This window comes from Mastomys coucha, unplaced genomic scaffold (genome assembly GCF_008632895.1).
Source record: "Mastomys coucha isolate ucsf_1 unplaced genomic scaffold, UCSF_Mcou_1 pScaffold20, whole genome shotgun sequence".
Classification (NCBI taxonomy): Eukaryota; Metazoa; Chordata; class Mammalia; order Rodentia; family Muridae; genus Mastomys; species Mastomys coucha.
In genome coordinates this window covers 91,233,162-91,245,238 of record NW_022196903.1, presented here as the reverse complement: position 1 = coordinate 91,245,238, position 12,077 = coordinate 91,233,162, and the positions used below count along the sequence as shown (strand labels likewise).

The window sequence follows — 12,077 nt, the reverse complement described above, 5'->3', positions numbered from 1 at the left end:
TTTTTCAAGTAGCCTGGGCTATCTTAGACTTCCTGTCAAAAGGGGGAGGAGGATACAAAAGCATATAGGTGAATATTTGTAACTCTGTTTTGAGGGAGATTATTGGTCTCAAACATTTTTTTGTGGAGTATTAGAGTTACAGAGTTAGACAAAGCCTAATTTATGCTTGTGGATTGTTGGTTGTTGATGGTTTTTGGTTGTTAGATATGGTTTGTTAAGTAGTCATGTGCAAAGAAGAAAAAATAAGATATCCTGATGATGAAGATCAAACTTGCCTCAAGGAACTTGACACCTCTAATCAGAAGGAGATAGCCTAATGATAATGTTACCCACTTTCCAACCCCTGACTTTATTCAAGGATCTGTTTCCTTTCCTCTCCATTCTTTTTTCTGTCTTATCTAGTGTTAGGGAGTTGAAAGAGTGGAAGAGGGGGTGGAGAAGGGTAGAACAAAGAAGAACCCATAAAGTAGCCAAAGTCCAGCGACAGTGTGTGTTTCATCATGACTTACAAGAGGAGCTTCTCTGTGGTGTGTGTAGAACACACGTTATCACTGGACACTCCGCTTTGCTGCATGTCTTTGGCCCAGCATGATGCAGCCATGTAATCATTTTGCTGGTTTTATGATTGTATTAAAATAATCATTATAGCTGCTAATCCTCCAAACAACTCACCATGAGGTCTCAGGTCACCCCCTCACTTCTTCAGCTATTGAAAGGTAAATAAGCTATCATAATCTGATTGGTCAAATCAGATCCAGTAGTGTCTTCTTATTCATCCATTCAGCAGAACTGGAAGGAAAGCTTGAATATGGTTATCTAGAGACTGGGACTTCAAGAGTTTAAATTCTCGGCTTGGTAAGATGGATCAGTCAATAAAGTGCTTCCTTGAAAGCTCAAGGAACTGGGTAAAATTCCAGAATCCATGTTTTTTTTTTTAAATGAAAAGGAAGAAAAGAAAAAAGAAGAAAAGAAGAGAAAAGAAAAGAAAAGAAGAGAAAAGAAAGGAAGCGAAGCTTTTGTATAGTGGTATGTGCTGATAATCTGGGCACTGGGAAGGCAGGGAGAAGTGAATCCCCGGGACTCACTAGCTAGCCATCCTTGCCAGTGGTGAGTTGTACACCAGTGAGAAGCCCTCACTCAAAAGTCAAGGTGGACAGTACCCAAGTGAGGTTGTCCTCTGGCCTTTACACATGTGTATGTGCACACACACACACACACACAGTCTTTGTTGGCCATGCTGAGGTCTCTGAAGCTCAATCTTTCTCTGATGTAAATGTGGACAATGATAGCCTCTCCCCCCTGGAAGATCTGGCTTTCTGAGATTATTGTAAAAAGTTAATGCACAGCTAGTTAAAAACATTCTTACTTTTTTGCAGGTGGTTAAGTAGATAGTAGATGGAGAATAGACAGATGGTTGGTTGTAAGTTGATATGGGGCTGGTTGGCTGGACAATAAATAGATGATGAATGGATGGATGGATGGATGGATGGATGGATGGATGGATGGATTATAGATTGATGCATGTTGAATAATTGTCTTCAGATATTCATGACTCTCAATATTTATGCATATAATAACCTTTAGAGCTTCTAAAATATATAGAAGTCTTGTCCCTCTTTCTCCCACTGCCCCAAGTGAAAACTTAGTCTTTATAAACACTGGAAAGGGGGTAATTGACAGCTGTCTGGGAATATTAGGATCACATCATTTGATGGCTTAGCTTTCTGTCAAGTTGCTTGAGACCTGATGCTGATATTGCCCTGTGTCATTCAGGAAAGGCTAATATGCCTACAACTCATTGTTGTATTTTATCTCTAAACAGAGCCATTAAACTCTATTTTTCCCAATCCTGAACCCAACTCCAGAGGACAATAGACTCTAGATTCCCACTTGTGACCAGTCTGGCCCCTGTTGCTTGTCATCTCTCTGGGTACACTATACCATACTGCCCTTAGGTAATGGCCAGCAAATATTTTTTTACAAAAATTAGTTTGTCTCATTAAAATGCAATGAAATATTCATTATCTAAGTGAGAACAGAACCTTTACTTTAAAAAAGGAAAGGAAGAAAGATGGCTTATGCTTGAGCACTTGCTGTCTAAGCCTGGTGACCTGAGTTTGAGCCTTGGAACCCACAGAGGAAGGAAGACAGCAAGCTCCCTGACTGTTTCGAAATTTTCACCCAGTATGATGGGTAGCCATTGAAAGTGTAGAAATGGGGGTTGATGAGATGGCTTAGTCAGTGAAATGTTCACCTTGAAGGCACAAGTGGAGGCTCCAGAACCTGAGTTTGGGCTCCAGAACCTACACTGAAACAAAATAGCCACAGCAGCAGCAGCAGCAAGGCAGGCATAGAGTATAACCCCAGAACTGGGGAGGTAGATACTAGCATATCACTGATGCTGAGTGGCCAGCCAGCCTAGCCTACTTAGCAAGTCCAGGCCAATGAGAAACCCTGTCCATAGCAGCTGCTCTTGTTTTCTGCCTTCCACACGTGTATTCAGGTATGCATGCACATGCGTGTGGGCATGCACCGACGCACAGTGTAGAAATTACATTTTCCTTAATTCAGCAAATACTTACCAAGAACCCACTACACTTCACCTTGAGTCTAAATTGTGGACACACAACAGTAAGCAAAAGAAAAGTGCCTGCCCTCACAGAGCTTGCTTTCCAGTTGTTTGGCCCTTGCTGATAAAATTCAGGTGTATTTTGAGCTGCCTTCAGTCCTTGAATGATATTTTGTATCTTAAACTTGCTACCCACATTTCAACGCCTGGTCTCTTCCCCTAAACCTGCTCCCCTGCAGAAGACGGCAGCCAAATCCTTCCAGGTGCCAGGTGGAACTTTCTCATCCACGGTCTCGCCACATACCTAATTGGCTCTGCCTTCACAGTGAACATCCAGTTCTCCCTAATTGGCTCTGCCTTCACAGTGAACATCCAGTTCTCCCTACCTTCAACCCACTGCTCTGCACCAGACTTCCTTCTCACTCCCTTCCTGCCTTACTTGGACCTGCGCAGCACCTTCCTGGTGGGTCTCTTCTGGTACTCTTTCCTTACAGCCTGTTCTCAACCTTGCCTCCAGAGAGACCATTTCAAAGTAGGTCTGAACAAGCCACTGTCCTGCCCAGCCATTGTCCCAGCCACATTGAGACACTAAGAAATAGTTATCTTTGTTATCCAGCAAGGACTCCTGTGATGAGCACTTCCATGACGCTCTTCCCAACCCCACCCAAAACCCAGCCTTACCCCTAATGCTGTCCCATCTGCCTCTCAGTGATGCCGTCTTGCCAGCCCTGGTACAACTTCCAAGCCTTCACTCCGTGTAGTGTTCTCTTCCTATAACCTCAATCGCCCAAACCACCAGTGCACAATGCTCTTCTGCCTTCACGTCCTGCCGGTCTATCGTTAGATGTCATCTACCCAGAATAAACCCATTGCCATTACAGTACCCATGATATTTTTTTCTCTGTAACTGTTAGCATTTCTGGCTTTATGAATCTACAAATTTGCTCATTTGTACCTTAGAGGCCAGACGCTAGTAGGAGGTAGGTAGGGACTACACCTTGCTATCCTCTGGAACAGTGCTCATACCTGGTATGAGCTCCAGAAAGTAATTGTCAGATGAGCCTGTGGGTGTGCTTGCTGAACACATCAGTGGCTGTGGGATGAAGCAGGTAGGAGACCATTTGTGATGACCAGTACCAGCACAGGGTAGGATTCAGAGTTCCTGCAGTTCTGTCAGGAGAGGGCAGGGCGCTGTTTGTATCTTGGAAAGCTATGAAAGGCTCATTCTGGAAGAATGCCTTGTGGACTGATATTTGCATGTGTGTGTAAACTTTTTCCTTATTGAAAATAATGAGTCAGTGCAAAGTGCTACAGGGTACATTTGTGTGGCTTCTCTGATGATCATTTCATGAGAGGGGTGTGTTGGGGACAGAGTAGACAGGAGAGCAGGGACACCCAAGGGCTGTTTTGAAACTCACCCATGACCAGAACCCTCTGTGCCCACCCCAAGGCAGGAGGCTGGCAGCCCTGCAACCCTCACTAGCTCTGCATGCCAAGTGACTGTCATTTCCTGCCAGGGCCTGTGGTTGAGCTCTGGAAGGTATCCTGCTTTTCCTGACAGATGTTGACAGTTACAGTTACTTTCTTTCCTTGATGTCTTTTACCATTTGCCAGGCACTGCTTATCCATCAGCCCCTCTCTCCTCATTCTCAACCACTAAAGTTTAAGGTAGTAGGACCTGGTTTTGTTTGATTTTCTTGGGTTCTTAGGAGTAAAAAGCAAAAGCGAGTCTCCCTCTTTCTCTATTTCTCTGTCCTGTCTGTCTCCCCGTGTCTCAGTCTCTACCTTCCTCTCAATCCTTTCATCCCTGGTCTTCCTTAGTGTTTAATTTAAAATGTGCTTTGCTTAACTCTTAGCTGTGTGCAAGTGTTTTCTAATTCTGCAAGCACAGAGAGTATAAAGAGACGCCAAGCCCAGAAGTTACTGTTAAATCATCAACCTCAAATAATCACAGAATCATAATCTCAGAAACAAATGAAATGTTACGTGTTTTGCAACTATTTACTAAAAAGAGGAATACTTTATTTTTAATAAATAAACTAATACCAGTGCTCTCTGGACTCTTAGCCTTGAGCTCCTGTGATATTCATGGGCACTTTCTCCTGCAGGGTTTGTATATATTAAACTTTCAAGGGAACAATGCCAAATATAGGTCCAGCCAAGCTCATAAGACTTGGCTGTTAAATTCTTTTTGGAATTTTTTTTTTTTTTTTTAGTGAATACACCTTTCTTTAATAAACTTTAGAAGCCAGTGTTTTGAGAGTCTGGACAGTGCCCTATGTATCTTAGTTGGTACTTGCAGTGTGATTTTTTTTTCAAGATCATGTAAATAACAGCAAAGGCTTGCCATAGTACAACCTGGATAATGTATATTTTAAATAAATCATATTTCTATTTTGTGTTGTTTCCTTTTCCTCTTTCCTTTTATATTTTTGTTTTACTCTCAGCCAATAGGAAATTTTAAATGTATAAATAAATAAATTGTGCATGTTTACAATCTACATGTATGTAAAATAAGTATTTATACACGTGTGCATGTGTGTGCTGTGTTGGTTTGATTCCCATTACAACCAAATAAATAAATAAATAAATAAATAAATAAATAAATAACTTAAGATAGGAAAGAATTATTTTGGCTCACCGTTCAAGTCCATTATGGAAGGGAGGTCTGGTGGATAGAACAGTTTGCTTCCTGGCAACCAGGAAATAGAGAACATGCCTGGGGTAGCTGCGCTTCTCCTTTTCCCTTTGGGTTTTACTCTGGGCCCCCAGCCTCTGAAAGATGTCTCCTACATTTGTCATCGGTCTTCTCCCTTGAGCAAAATCTCTCTGGAAATGCCCTTGCACACACACACACACACACACACACACACATACACACACACCCTGGGGTATACCTCACCAATCTCCTAGTTTCTTCTCTGTATAGTCAAGCTGACAGTCGGGATCAACCATCATGTACATGTGTAAAGCCATGAGCCGATGCCATCACTGTGCATAGAGGTTGCCTTCTTAGCCTTGGTCAACATCACTTCTAAGCTTATATATAGCCCAACTGAAGTAATCCACCACCAAAGTGGTTAGAGTCCATTGCAGAAATATTCTTTAGGAAATGCCCGTCAAGTTTACAGAAGTTCAGCAAGTGACAATTTAGTAAGAGACATCCATCCACTGCATAAAGTGTATGTAGGGTGGGGGGAGTAGAAGAGCAAAGGGCTTTCGGGGTGCTGAACCCCCTACTAGCTTGGCTGATCTACTTGTCTGTGGACCTGGAACATAATATTAACTGAATTTCAGGTGCCAAGACAAAACACACAGGCCTTTAGCCTGCCCCTTCTGAGATCAAGGTAGGCAGTCACAGACCTGAGGGACCTGCGAGGAAAAAGAGAGGAAGCAGCATGGGGCCACACAACACAGTGCCTTCCTCAGTGACAGCAGCTTCGTTATGTGCAGGAACTAAATGACACCAGGCTGTACTAATAGACCTTTTAATATGACGAGCATCATCTGTATCCATTACACAAGATTCACACTTCTTGTGGGAGCCAAGGCTGATAGACAGCACACTTTCAGCCCTGTGCCTTATTTCTTACTCCCTTGGTTACCCAGAGTACATGGCTAACCCACCCCTTGGAGACTAGTGTGCTCTTCTAGCATGCGGCTGCCAAGTAAGGTGTGCAGGTGCGAATCTGTCCTCCCAGCAGCTGGGAGACTTAGATGGGAGGGTCATGAGTTTGAGGTCAGCCTAGACTACAGGGTGAATTCCGGGCCAGTGTACACCTAATGGCATACTACCTCAAACAGAACACGGGTTGGATATGTCTCAATGATATGGTTACTCAGCTAGCATACACAAGCCCCGGGGCTTGAACCATATCATACTCAGACAAACACTGTTGAATTTAAATGGAAGGATATAAATGACTACTTAGAGTGATATCCTAACATGAACCAAAAGTTCTACCTTACAAAATAAACAAAATATAGAAGGAAAAGCATTCTAGAAATGAGAGTCTCTCTTCTCTCATAACTAATGGAAATATTTCTGAGAAGAAAAAATATACACTTAGTTTGATAAATTCTTGCTATCTTTTTGTAGGACAATTTACTTGTATGCAACCAAAATGTAAGGTATGTCACCTTTGACCAGATATTTATTTGGGTATAGGTAGCTATTGTCTCATTATTAGTAAATCAGTAAGTTAAGTGACAGTCCTCTTGTGTGATGATTAGCTTAAATGTTAGCTTGACACAATGTAGAATTGTTTGTGTCAATAAGGGATTGTCTAGCTCAGTTTGGCAAATGGACGTGTGCCTATGGATAGGATTATATTGATTATATTAACCAAGATCTGTCCACTCTGGGTGGCACCATTCTCTAGGCAGGGGATCCTGAAGAGTGGAGAAAGTAAGTTGAGCACAAATAAGCATGTATGAATTCGCCCTTCTCTTCTCTTGACTCTGAATATAATATAACTAACTGTTTCAAGTTCCTGCCACCTCGTTTTCCATGCCGAGATGCGGTCTAACCTGTACTTGTAAACTGTAATAAATCCTTTCTCCCCTGAGTTGTTTGACTTAGGGTATTTTATCACAATGACAGGAATGAAACTAAGACATTTTCTAACTTAAACTCACCAGGCCTAGAAAATTATCTGTGCTATATTTTTAGGTAAAGACACAATATAAAATAATATATGGTAGGTGTGTGTGTTTGTGTGGGTAAGTGGGTGCATGTTTTGAACATGCATATGGATGGGTATAAATATGTATGTTTATATAGCTATAAGTAAATTCAAGCCATGTGCATTCATGTATGTGAGTAGAAATGCACATGCCACATCAGTAGTATTCTATACCCTAAGAAGTATAAATGAATGAGGGGAGGAATTTCAGGGTTCTTTTTTTTTTACTATCATAATTCTGAATTTAAATTTGCATTATAAGAGTATGTAGACTTTTTGCAAAACTTTCTTTTCAGAACACTTTACCTAAGCCAGGCATGGTGACACATACCTCTAATCCCAGAATTCAGAATGTTCAGGTGCAAAGACCGAGTCCCAGGCCAGCCTGGGCATTATCAGAGGCTCTGTCTCAACAAAATAGGAACAAAAGAAAAAAAGAAAAGAAGCCTATTGCTTCTACAGCTGTGTGTAGACTCTTTCTGGTACACAGCTCTGATGTGACCTGGCTTGCACTTGCACAGAGCCAGTGTGTTATAATGCATCTGGTGTTTACATAGTGTGTCCACTTAATAATAACCACTAGTTATTATTGATGCCATTACCGTAGAGCAGAAGGGAACATTTATGCTCTTTTGAGAACCATAGAATTGTCATACATTTACCAGTTTAATTGTTAAAGGTTCACATCACTTAGAGGGTCAAAGTTCCCTAGTGCTTATCAATGATATTTTCTAACATACCATGACCCACATATTAGACTATTAACACAACTTTTAAAGTAGTGAGACCATCCTATACTATTACCATGAAGTCTGCTTACAGGCTTACTAGTACATCTTTCATACGGCAGTATCTTTCTGTTTCTCAAACGGTTGTGTAATCAGTGCACTGCCATTTATTTCATCACTTAACTATTGATGAATATTTATGTTGTTTCCAGTTTTTATCAAGGTGATGCTATCATAAACATTCATATACATGCGATGTTGGTGGTCAGATTTCTGTAAGATGAATGGCGTGAAGCGGCATTGCTAGAGGGGTTTGGATCTTCCAAAGCATGTGTGCCAGTTTATGCTGACACTGAGTGAACCAGAATCCTAGCCATCATCTTTTGATTTACACCAGCCTGCTATCCAAAACTGAGTCTTTCTTATCTGTCTTCATTTTACTACACTTATGAGTAAGGTTTTCCAACTGCCATGGCTTTCTCAAAGGCCTGATTCTTGGACCTGTTTCCAGTCTTAGAATTCACAGAAGATGGTAGTATCTCTATGGCATTGGGCACATGGGTGAGGCTTCTCATGGATAGATGATGCACTGTAAGCATTGTGGCTGACCTGAAGCCTCAGAAAACCTACAGCTTTTGATGCTGTAGCTGAAGCCAATCCTACTGCCTTTACTCCTCTGCTAGTGATGGGACTGGAGTGACTTAAGATGGGCAATGGCAAGCTGTCTATTCCTCAAAAACTGTAGGGCAGGGTGGAGGTCCCATGTCTGGAAGAGTGGCAGCCATGTTGCAATCCTGAATGCTAGCTTGCAGAAAACATGCTAAATTGAAAAACACAAGAAGCTTGGGGCCTTCAGTATATTGTTAATGGTAGAACTCACCAACCTTGAAACTCTCTTAGACCTGAATACTGAAATCAATAGGTTTATAGTAGTCAGGGAACTGTATTAGTTACTGTTCTATTTATGATGGCCAAATGCCTGTCAAAGACAAACGTACTTGAGGAAGGGCTTATGGTTTGAGGGAGCACAGTCCATTATGGTGGGAAGTGATGATGGCAGAGTTGAGGGGGCTGGTCACATTGCAGAGTGAGGGTGTTCATCTCATGCTCTCCTTTTTCTAGCATCCCTCGCAGATATATTCGAGGCTGGTCTGCATGGAGTCAAATTCACAATCAATAAATATAAACTAACGCAGACACTTTCCATTTGGTTTCATTGTCATTACTGCAGAAAACCTTTTTGATATAATATCCACTCAAGATTGGGACTTGGAAAGTCCTGCAACAACAACAAGAATAAAAGAGACTCAAAATAGAGAACTCCCTGAGGAAAGAGATCAAAAACAAGTGATGTGTCGATAAAAGGGAAATGTTTAAGCTCAAAGAAAGATGAGTTGAAGTAAGAGGAAAGCTGACAACATCAAGGCCTTTACATGAAAGAGTCCAGGACACTTCACATGTGATGTCATTGGCACTTTTTGGTTAAATGTTAGAGGGAGGAGAGGATCCTAGGGACAGTTTGACAGGCAGAAGAGCGTGTCCACAAGCAACTGCACATGGAGACCTGTGGAGGCTCAGATCCCACAGCTCATTTCCCGGCTGTGTGACTTTATGTAAATTGAAAACATCAGCAGATATGGGGAGGCACACCTTTAATCCCAGTACTCAGGAGGCAGAAGCAAGCAGATCTGAGTCTGAAGCCAGTCTGGGCTACTGGGTGATTCACAGGACAACCAGGGTTACATGGAGAAATCCTATCTCAAAAAAACAGAAGTAAGCAAACAAACAAAAAATATCTTTGTGCCTCAATTTCTCATTTTTAGTAATAGTTCCAACCTCAAACAGATTTATATTGGATAATCCTTCAAGGTGGAGATGGGGACAGAGTCTAGTATATATGAAAGTGTATGTAATTATTTGTTCTTCCTAATCTTTAGTTACCATTTCAACTTATGTTCTTGGAAATAGTTACCCAGTAGTGTAGTCTCTGTTACTTCGCTATCTTATATGACTATTTTATGAGAACCTAGGTTAGTGAGATGGCTCTGTTGGTAAAGGCGCTTGCTGCCCAGGCCTGGCCATGAGGGTTCAATCCCCAGAGGACACATAGTAAGTAGAAGGAAAGAATTGGTTCCAGAAGGCTGTCCTCTGAACTCTACACACACACACACACACACCACATCACACTCTCACACATGGAAGAATGAAGGAAGGAGGGAGGGAGAGAGAGACAGAGACAGGGAGAGGAGAGGTGAGGAGGGGGAGAACAACAATAATAATTTTTAAAAGAGAGCCTACTCAAGAGTGGATGACAGGCATGCAATCGCAACACTGAGGGGAAAGTTGAAACAGGAGGATCACAAGTTTGAGAGCAGCCTGGGCTATATAGTTAGTTCCAAGCCATCCTAAGCTACAAAGTAAGACTAGTTTCAGAAAACTGTCAAAAGGACAGAGAAGGAAGAACCCAGTTCTGGTGATAATAAGAGACAGCTAGACAGTCCTTTGTTATCTGGCAGGAGAGTAAAATAATAAATAAGACAGTTGGCAGAGGGGACTAGTTGGTATTTTCATAAAAAATTAAAGTCATGGTTGTCCTGTAATCTGTTTTCTCAGCTCTTGCATATTTATTGAAGAAAAGTAAACATACATATATATGTCTGAGTGCATGCACACACACACACACTTTGTTCAGGATGTGAAGCCATGTTTAAAAGAGCCCATCTCTAAATCAAATTATATCAAATTCTAGAGTAAAAGGAAACAATCTCTGTTGGTATAAACCTCTGAAGCATGTCTGTAAAGTTGTCAGAGGTAACTTTCCAGATGTGTCCTCTATCTTGGTAGCTGTTTACACCACGGATTCAATACCTAGGGATGCTCCTGGGTGACCAGTCATTCAGCAACATTGAACAGAGCATCACCCATTTCCAGATGAGGGCAGAGCTGTCCACACTGAAGTACTCTACTGAATAGGGCTAGCATGATTAAAAAGTTGTCATGTTGATGTCCTTGATTGAATAAATGACCTTGGTCATGAATATTGGTTTTGTATCATCAGAGAATAAATATCTTTCCAATGCAAGAACACACAGGCTGCAGGATCTAGGAGAGAGTCCTGATTAAAAGATCCAGGCAGAAGCAGAGGCCTTCAGAAACCACAGTAGGTACCTTAGAAACATAGTCAGCAAGCTGGGCGGTCTGAGAATTAATGGGCTAAACAGCTCCAAATCTTCAGTAAATAAATAACAATGGGGGTGGGTACCTATAGATTACCCAAAATCTAAGAGAAATGTGAACCAGTGTCAAACTCCAGCACCTGGTTTTGGATCTTATTTCCAATAAAGTGGGGGTGGGGAGGAATGAGAACAGCTATGATAGTATACACCCTTAAGCCCAGCACATTCTGTAGGCAAAGGCAGACAGATCTCTGTGAGGTCAAAGCCAGCATTTCTACATAGATAGTTCCAGAATAGCTAGGGCTTACATAGAGAAATAGAGAGACTCTGACTCAGAGAGAGAAGAAGAGGGAGACAGAAGTATAAGGCAAGAGGGAGAGGGCAAGAATTGGATGCAGATGCAGTCATATATGTTAAAAATCCTGGCACTCCAGAGGCTGGGGCAGGAGGGTCATGAGTTTGAGGCCAAGTTGTACTACATAGTAAGACCTTGACCCAAAAATAAACAAATAAGGAAAGTTATCAATCAATTGGAAATCTGAACTCTTAACAGATATTTGAAGATAGAATTTTTTTCTTTCAGTTGTCTGGGTTTATATTTTAAAAGAATGTCGTGATCCCTTACATTGAAATCTTTACAGACAAAATTACCTGAAGTTTTAGATTTGGTTTACAATGACCTAGAGGACAGAAAGGAGGGGATAATATAGAGAGTGGCTGTCAACCTTCCTAATGCTGTGACCCTTGAATATAGTTCCTCATGTTGTGATGACCCGTGACCGTAAAATATTTCATTGCTACTTCATAACTGTAATTTTGCTACTGTTATGAATCATACTGTAAACATCTAACAGGCAGAGTATCTGATATACAACCCTGTGGGTGTTGGGAGCCACAGATCTGAAAATTTAGATGTCTC

The 12,077-nt window shown here is 41.5% G+C and overlaps 1 protein-coding gene across 3 annotated transcripts in view; it reads left to right on the top strand.

Moving 5' to 3' along the window:
• Positions 1-12,077, top strand: part of Frmd4b (FERM domain containing 4B) — a 319,697-nt gene that overhangs the window by 145,135 nt on the left and 162,485 nt on the right. The gene's annotated exons all lie outside the window — the stretch shown is intronic.